Below are 8,880 nucleotides of genomic sequence, written 5' to 3' on the forward strand. Positions count from 1 at the left end.
AATACCACAATGTAGACATTAGAATGTCAACATGGTTTTAGACTTTCAGCAGCCACCACGCTAACATCCTCCAAATGTCAACATGTTCACAATGTTGACGTTTGAAATGTCATCATGTGAAATATCAACACCCTTGAGATGCCGACATTAGAGTTAGGTGCCGCCGGGAGGTTAGGCTTAGGCTACAGTGAAGGGAGGTTAAGGTTAGACACTAGGGTACAGATTAGGGTTAGACCATGAAATACTCACCGGAACGTTGGAGCATTGGAGGTCTGATGCGGAACTGCTGCATGTTGACAGTTTGAACATGTGGACCTAATCACTGTAGGCATGATAACTGTCAACAAATTATACTACATCCAGTAGATGATATTATAACATGAAAATATTTCTTGCTAATTAATACTGAGATGTGCAAACAAATGAACATTAATGGGTTTATTTACTAAATGTAGACTTCAATCGATTTTTAAATGTTTCAAATAGATGACAATCGATCTAAATCAATGTTGGGTTTAAGGGGCTAAAAGACACATTTACTAGAATTAAAAAATTAATATTTAAAAAATCGGCTATTAGTACAGTAAGTGTGTGTGTTTTATTCCCTGAAACCCAACTTCGATCAAGATAAATTTTCATTGATTTTGATTTTGGAAAAAAAAGTTAATACAGTAGATGAAAATTACCTTTAGTAAATAAACCTCCAATTCGTATAAGGTATTTAACAGTGGGTTTATAGAGAAAGTATGTTGTTACTTAATAATTGGGGTGGTTATTTCTTCCCTACCAGTAGCAGCATATAGATTAGAGATGAGCGCCTGAAATTTTTCGGGTTTTGTGTTTTGGTTTTGGGTTCGGTTCCGCGGCCGTGTTTTGGGTTCGAACGCGTTTTGGCAAAACCTCACCGAATTTTTTTTGTCGGATTCGGGTGTGTTTTGGATTCGGGTGTTTTTTTCAAAAAACACTAAAAAACAGCTTAAATCATAGAATTTGGGGGTCATTTTGATCCCAAAGTATTATTAACCTCAAAAACCATAATTTACACTCATTTTCAGTCTATTCTGAATACCTCACACCTCACAATATTATTTTTAGTCCTAAAATTTGCACCGAGGTCGCTGTGTGAGTAAGATAAGCGACCCTAGTGGCCGATACAAACACCGGGCCCATCTAGGAGTGGCACTGCAGTGTCACGCAGGATGTCCCTTCCAAAAAACCCTCCCCAAACAGCACATGACGCAAAGAAAAAAAGAGGCGCAATGAGGTAGCTGTGTGAGTAAGATTAGCGACCCTAGTGGCCGACACAAACACCGGGCCCATCTAGGAGTGTCACTGCAGTGTCACGCAGGATGTCCCTTCCAAAAAACCCTCCCCAAACAGCACATGACGCAAAGAAAAAAAGAGGCGCAATGAGGTAGCTGTGTGAGTAAGATTAGCGACCCTAGTGGCCGACACAAACACCGGGCCCATCTAGGAGTGGCACTGCAGTGTCACGCAGGATGTCCCTTCCAAAAAACCCTCCCCAAACAGCACATGACGCAAAGAAAAAAAGAGGCGCAATGAGGTAGCTGTGTGAGTAAGATTAGCGACCCTAGTGGCCGACACAAACACCGGGCCCATCTAGGAGTGGCACTGCAGTGTCACGCAGGATGTCCCTTCCAAAAAACCCTCCCCAAACAGCACATGACGCAAAGAAAAAAAGAGGCGCAATGAGGTAGCTGACTGTGTGAGTAAGATTAGCGACCCTAGTGGCCGACACAAACACCGGGCCCATCTAGGAGTGGCACTGCAGTGTCACGCAGGATGTCCCTTCCAAAAAACCCTCCCCAATCAGCACATGATGCAAAGAAAAAGAAAAGAAAAAAGAGGTGCAAGATGGAATTGTCCTTGGGCCCTCCCACCCACCCTTATGTTGTATAAACAAAACAGGACATGCACACTTTAACCAACCCATCATTTCAGTGACAGGGTCTGCCACACGACTGTGACTGATATGACGGGTTGGTTTGGACCCCCCCCAAAAAAGAAGCAATTAATCTCTCCTTGCACAAACTGGCTCTACAGAGGCAAGATGTCCACCTCATCTTCACCCTCCGATATATCACCGTGTACATCCCCCTCCTCACAGATTATCAATTCGTCCCCACTGGAATCCACCATCTCAGCTCCCTGTGTACTTTGTGGAGGCAATTGCTGCTGGTCAATGTCTCAGCGGAGGAATTGATTATAATTCATTTTAATGAACATCATCTTCTCCACATTTTCTGGATGTAACCTCGTACGCCGATTGCTGACAAGGTGAGCGGCGGCACTAAACACTCTTTCGGAGTACACACTTGTGGGAGGGCAACTTAGGTAGAATAAAGCCAGTTTGTGCAAGGGCCTCCAAATTGCCTCTTTTTCCTGCCAGTATAAGTACGGACTGTGTGACGTGCCTACTTGGATGCGGTCACTCATATAATCCTCCACCATTCTATCAATGTTGAGAGAATCATATGCAGTGACAGTAGACGACATGTCCGTAATCGTTGTCAGGTCCTTCAGTCCGGACCAGATGTCAGCATCAGCAGTCGCTCCAGACTGCCCTGCATCACCGCCAGCGGGTGGGCTCGGAATTCTGAGCCTTTTCCTCGCACCCCCAGTTGCGGGAGAATGTGAAGGAGGAGATGTTGACAGGTCGCGTTCCGCTTGACTTGACAATTTTGTCACCAGCAGGTCTTTCAACCCCAGCAGACTTGTGTCTGCCGGAAAGAGAGATCCAAGGTAGGCTTTAAATCTAGGATCGAGCACGGTGGCCAAAATGTAGTGCTCTGATTTCAACAGATTGACCACCCGTGAATCCTTGTTAAGCGAATTAAGGGCTGCATCCACAAGTCCCACATGCCTAGCGGAATCGCTCCCTTTTAGCTCCTTCTTCAATGCCTCCAGCTTCTTCAGCAAAAGCCTGATGAGGGGAATGACCTGACTCAGGCTGGCAGTGTCTGAACTGACTTCACGTGTGGCAAGTTCAAAGGGCATCAGAACCTTGCACAACGTTGAAATCATTCTCCACTGCACTTGAGACAGGTGCATTCCACCTCCTATATCGTGCTCAATTGTATAGGCTTGAATGGCCTTTTGCTGCTCCTCCAACCTCTGAAGCATATAGAGGGTTGAATTCCACCTCGTTACCACTTCTTGCTTCAGATGATGGCAGGGCAGGTTCAGTAGTTTTTGGTGGTGCTCCAGTCTTCTGTACGTGGTGCCTGTATGCCGAAAGTGTCCCGCAATTCTTCTGGCCACCGACAGCATCTCTTGCACGCCCCTGTCGTTTTTTAAAAAATTCTGCACCACCAAATTCAAGGTATGTGCAAAACATGGGACGTGCTGGAATTTGCCCATATTTAATGCACACACAATATTGCTGGCGTTGTCCGATGCCACAAATCCACAGGAGAGTCCAATTGGGGTAAGCCATTCCGCGATGATCTTCCTCAGTTGCCGTAAGAGGTTTTCAGCTGTGTGCGTATTCTGGAAAGCGGTGATACAAAGCGTAGCCTGCCTAGGAAAGAGTTGGCGTTTGCGAGATGCTGCTACTGGTGCCGCCGCTGCTGTTCTTGCGGCGGGAGTCCATACATCTACCCAGTGGGCTGTCACAGTCATATAGTCCTGACCCTGCCCTGCTCCACTTGTCCACATGTCCGTGGTTAAGTGGACATTGGGTACAACTGCATTTTTTAGGACACTGGTGAGTCTTTTTCTGACGTCCGTGTACATTCTCGGTATCGCCTGCCTAGAGAAGTGGAACCTAGATGGTATTTGGTAACGGGGGCACACTGCCTCAATAAATTGTCTAGTTCCCTGTGAACTAACGGCGGATACCGGACGCACGTCTAACACCAACATAGTTGTCAAGGCCTCAGTTATCCGCTTTGCAGTAGGATGACTGCTGTGATATTTCATCTTCCTCGCAAAGGACTGTTGAACTGTCAATTGCTTACTGGAAGTAGTACAAGTGGGCTTACGACTTCCCCTCTGGGATGACCATCGACTCCCAGCGGCAACAACAGCAGCGCCAGCAGCAGTAGGCGTTACACGCAAGGATGCATCGGAGGAATCCCAGGCAGGAGAGGACTCGTCAGAATTGCCAGTGACTTGGCCTGCAGGACTATTGGCATTCCTGGGGAAGGAGGAAATTGACACTGAGGGAGTTGGTGGGGTGGTTTGCGTGAGCTTGGTTACAAGAGGAAGGGATTTACTGGTCAGTGGACTGCTTCCGCTGTCACCCAAAGTTTTTGAACTTGTCACTGACTTATTATGAATGCGCTGCAGGTGACGTATAAGGGAGGATGTTCCGAGGTGGTTAACGTCCTTACCCCTACTTATTACAGCTTGACAAAGGGAACACACGGCTTGACACCTGTTGTCCGCATTTCTGGTGAAATACCTCCACACCGAAGAGCTGATTTTTTTGGTATTTTCACCTGGCATGTCAACGGCCATATTCCTCCCACGGACAACAGGTGTCTCCCCGGGTGCCTGACTTAAACAAACCACCTCACCATCAGAATCCTCCTGGTCAATTTCCTCCCCAGCGCCAGCAACACCCATATCCTCCTCATCCTGGTGTACTTCAACACTGACATCTTCAATCTGACTATCAGGAACTGGACTGCGGGTGCTCCTTCCAGCACTTGCAGGGGGCGTGCAAATGGTGGAAGGCGCATGCTCTTCACGTCCAGTGTTGGGAAGGTCAGGCATCGCAACCGACACAATTGGACTCTCCTTGTGGATTTGGGATTTCGAAGAATGCACAGTTCTTTGCTGTGCTGCTTTTGCCAGCTTGAGTCTTTTCATTTTTCTAGCGAGAGGCTGAGTGCTTCCATCCTCATGTGAAGCTGAACCACTAGCCATGAACATAGGCCAGGGCCTCAGCCGTTCCTTGCCACTCCGTGTGGTAAATGGCATATTGGCAAGTTTACGCTTCTCCTCCGACAATTTTATTTTAGGTTTTGGAGTCCTTTTTTTTCTGATATTTGGTGTTTTGGATTTGACATGCTCTGTACTATGACATTGGGCATCGGCCTTGGCAGACGACGTTGCTGGCATTTCATCGTCTCGGCCATGACTAGTGGCAGCAGCTTCAGCACGAGGTGGAAGTGGATCTTGATCTTTCCCTAATTTTGGAACCTCAACATTTTTGTTCTCCATATTTTAATAGGCACAACTAAAAGGCACCTCAGGTAAACAATGGAGATGGATACTAGTATACAATTATGGACTGCCTGCCGACTGCAGACACAGAGGTAGCCACAGCCGTGAACTACCGTACTGTACTGTGTCTGCAGCTAATATAGACTGGTTGATAAAGAGAAGATGTCTATGTAACTATGTATGTATAAAGAAGACTGAAAAAAATCCACGGTTAGGTGGTATACAATTATGGACGGACTGCCTGCCGAGTGCAGACACAGAGGTAGCCACAGCCGTGAACTACCGTACTGTACTGTGTCTGCAGCTAATATAGACTGGTTGATAAAGAGAAGATGTCTATGTAACTATGTATGTATAAAGAAGAATGAAAAAAAACCACGGTTAGGTGGTATACAATTATGGACGGACTGCCTGCCGAGTGCAGACACAGAGGTAGCCACAGCCGTGAACTACCGTACTGTACTGTGTCTGCAGCTAATATAGACTGGTTGATAAAGAGAAGATGTCTATGTAACTATGTATGTATAAAGAAGAATGAAAAAAATCCACGGTTAGGTGGTATTACAATTATGGACGGACTGCCTGCCGAGTGCAGAGACACAGAGGTAGCCACAGCCGTGAACTACCGTACTGTGTCTGCTGCGACTGGATGATAAATGATATAAAAAATATATATATATCACTACTGCAGCCGGACAGGTATATATTATATATTATATAATGACGGACCTGCTGGACACTGTCTGTCAGCAGAATGAGTTTTATTTTTATAGAATAAAAAAAAAAAAACACACAAGTGAAGTCACACGACGAGTGTTTAACTTTTTCAGGCAATCACAATATAAGTATACTACTAACTATACTGGTGGTCAGTGTGGTCAGGTCACTGGTCAGTCACACTGGCAGTGGCACTCCTGCAGCAAAAGTGTGCACTGTTTAATTTTAATATAATATGTACTCCTGGCTCCTGCTATAACCTATAACTGGCACTGCAGTAGTGCTCCCCAGTCTCCCCCACAATTATAAGCTGTGTGAGCTGAGCAGTCAGACAGATATATAATATATATAGATGATGCAGCACACTGGCCTGAGCCTGAGCAGTGCACACAGATATGGTATGTGACTGACTGAGTCACTGTGTGTATCGCTTTTTTCAGGCAGAGAACGGATATATTAAATAAACTGCACTGTGTGTCTGGTGGTCACTCACTATATAATATATTATGTACTCCTGGCTCCTGCTATAACCTATAACTGGCACTGCAGTAGTGCTCCCCAGTCTCCCCCACAATTATAAGCTGTGTGAGCTGAGCAGTCAGACAGATATATATAATATTATATATAGATAATAGATGATGCAGCACACTGGCCTGAGCCTGAGCAGTGCACACAGATATGGTATGTGACTGACTGAGTCACTGTGTGTATCACTTTTTTCAGGCAGAGAACGGATATATTAAATAAACTGCACTGTGTGTCTGGTGGTCACTCACTATATAATATATTATGTACTCCTGGCTCCTGCTATAACCTATAACTGGCACTGCAGTAGTGCTCCCCAGTCTCCCCCACAATTATAAGCTGTGTGAGCTGAGCAGTCAGACAGATATATATAATATTATATATAGATAATAGATGATGCAGCACACTGGCCTGAGCCTGAGCAGTGCACACAGATATGGTATGTGACTGAGTCACTGTGTGCTGTGTATCGCTTTTTTCAGGCAGAGAACGGATTATAAAGTAAACTGCACTGTCCTCACTAGTAAACTCTCTCCACTCAGTCTCTACACTTCTACAGTAACAGTACTCCTCCTAGTCAGCTCCAGTAAATCTCTCTCAGTCTCTTATAATCTAAATGGAGAGGACGCCAGCCACGTCCTCTCCCTATCAATCTCAATGCACGTGTGAAAATGGCGGCGACGCGCGGCTCCTTATATAGAATCCGAGTCTCGCGATAGAATCCGAGCCTCGCGAGAATCCGACAGCGTCATGATGACGTTCGGGCGCGCTCGGGTTAACCGAGCAAGGCGGGAAGATCCGAGTCGCTCGGACCCGTGAAAAAAAACATGAAGTTCTGGCGGGTTCGGATTCAGAGAAACCGAACCCGCTCATCTCTAATATAGATGTACTGTAACAAACAATATATAAACTACACTATAGCTTACAAGATTGACATGTTGTTTGTAGTGCTATTTCTTCACACAGAGTTGTATAATACAAGGCAAATACAATAAATATATATTTATAAATTAAACTGGGTCTCTGAACCTTAAGAAGAGGTAATACTAAAAATGACTTATAAATCATAGACAGTAGAGAAATGTGTAAGAAAAATATAAAAAATAAAAAGGTGTAAAAACAACTATTCTTAGATATAAGCATCCAAAACATCCAAATTGCTTAAAACATGCAATCTGTAATGATTAGAATTTAGATATGAACATTGCCATTTGCAGTAAACACAAATACACTAAAGCCCACTTATGAGTCCTGTTTCCATTTGGAAATAAATGCATCTTAATATACTGTACATGTACTTCAACTCTAGCATACTGTATACTGTAAAAGTTCCTGTTGTGTTGCAGTTGCATATAAATGGTCATGATATGCCTCTCTAAGGTCAAGGGACCACACATTTTAAAATTGCATAGATCAAAATACTAGCACAAGTTATGTGAATGTGCAATGAAATGTACAATGAAAAATTGCTAATACATATTCATCTAATCATAAATTATCCCTCATAACCACATACTGGTAGTTGGTGTATTTTGTCTATCATCTTGCTAGCATGTATACCTCTAGTATTAGTGAGAGCCGCAGTGGAGAGGGTTCTTGCGCACACCTCTCTCTGACTCTCACTGGGCATGTCAAGCACAGATGTTTTTGGTCATTATATGATCAATAATGCAGACTATATATATTTTTAACTGATATTTGAAAAGTGTCACAGTTGTGTAATCACTTCTCATCTCCTGCTGCTATAGCTAGAGGGGGCAAACAAGGAATGTTCAGGGCTATAGAAAGGATTTGTGGGTGCCCAGGAAAGGAAAATGTTGTGTCCTAATCACAGAGGTTTGGCCATGCCCCTTAAAAAAATAAGTGTAGGAAATATTTTTTATGCACTGCGAAGCGGCACTAACCAGCAGTGGGGGGGGGGGGGGGGGGGTGACATGTTCCCCTCAGCTAGGATCTGATCCATGGAGGGGATGCTATCAGTGTTATCTCTCATCCTATTTCCAGCCAGAGGAGACTGCTGCACTTGTAGGGCGTTGCCTAGACTGGGAACAATACAGTGGAAATAGCGCCACAGCATTGAATACTGTAGAAGATAATTTTTATATATTGGTGTGTCGCTTCTACCCTATATATATATATATATATATATATATATATATATATATAACATAGCAGTTTGACCCGGCACTCACAGTTCCGTAGTATAGTTTCCTTAGCTCGTGGTGCCCTCCCACGGGCAAAAATCCGATAGCACACGGGAACAAACGGGCGGCACTCAGAGCATATCTTAAAGGGTAAAGTGCAGTGACTTTATTGTCAGTGGAGACATCTACGTTTCGGGGACGCAGCCCCGTCGTCAGGATAAGTGAAAATGAACATAATAGATGTATAAATACCTTAGTGTCGGAGTGACTCCTCCCGCCCGTTCAGACCACGCTGCCCGGA

Source organism: Pseudophryne corroboree, chromosome 11 (assembly GCF_028390025.1).
Source record: "Pseudophryne corroboree isolate aPseCor3 chromosome 11, aPseCor3.hap2, whole genome shotgun sequence".
Classification (NCBI taxonomy): Eukaryota; Metazoa; Chordata; class Amphibia; order Anura; family Myobatrachidae; genus Pseudophryne; species Pseudophryne corroboree.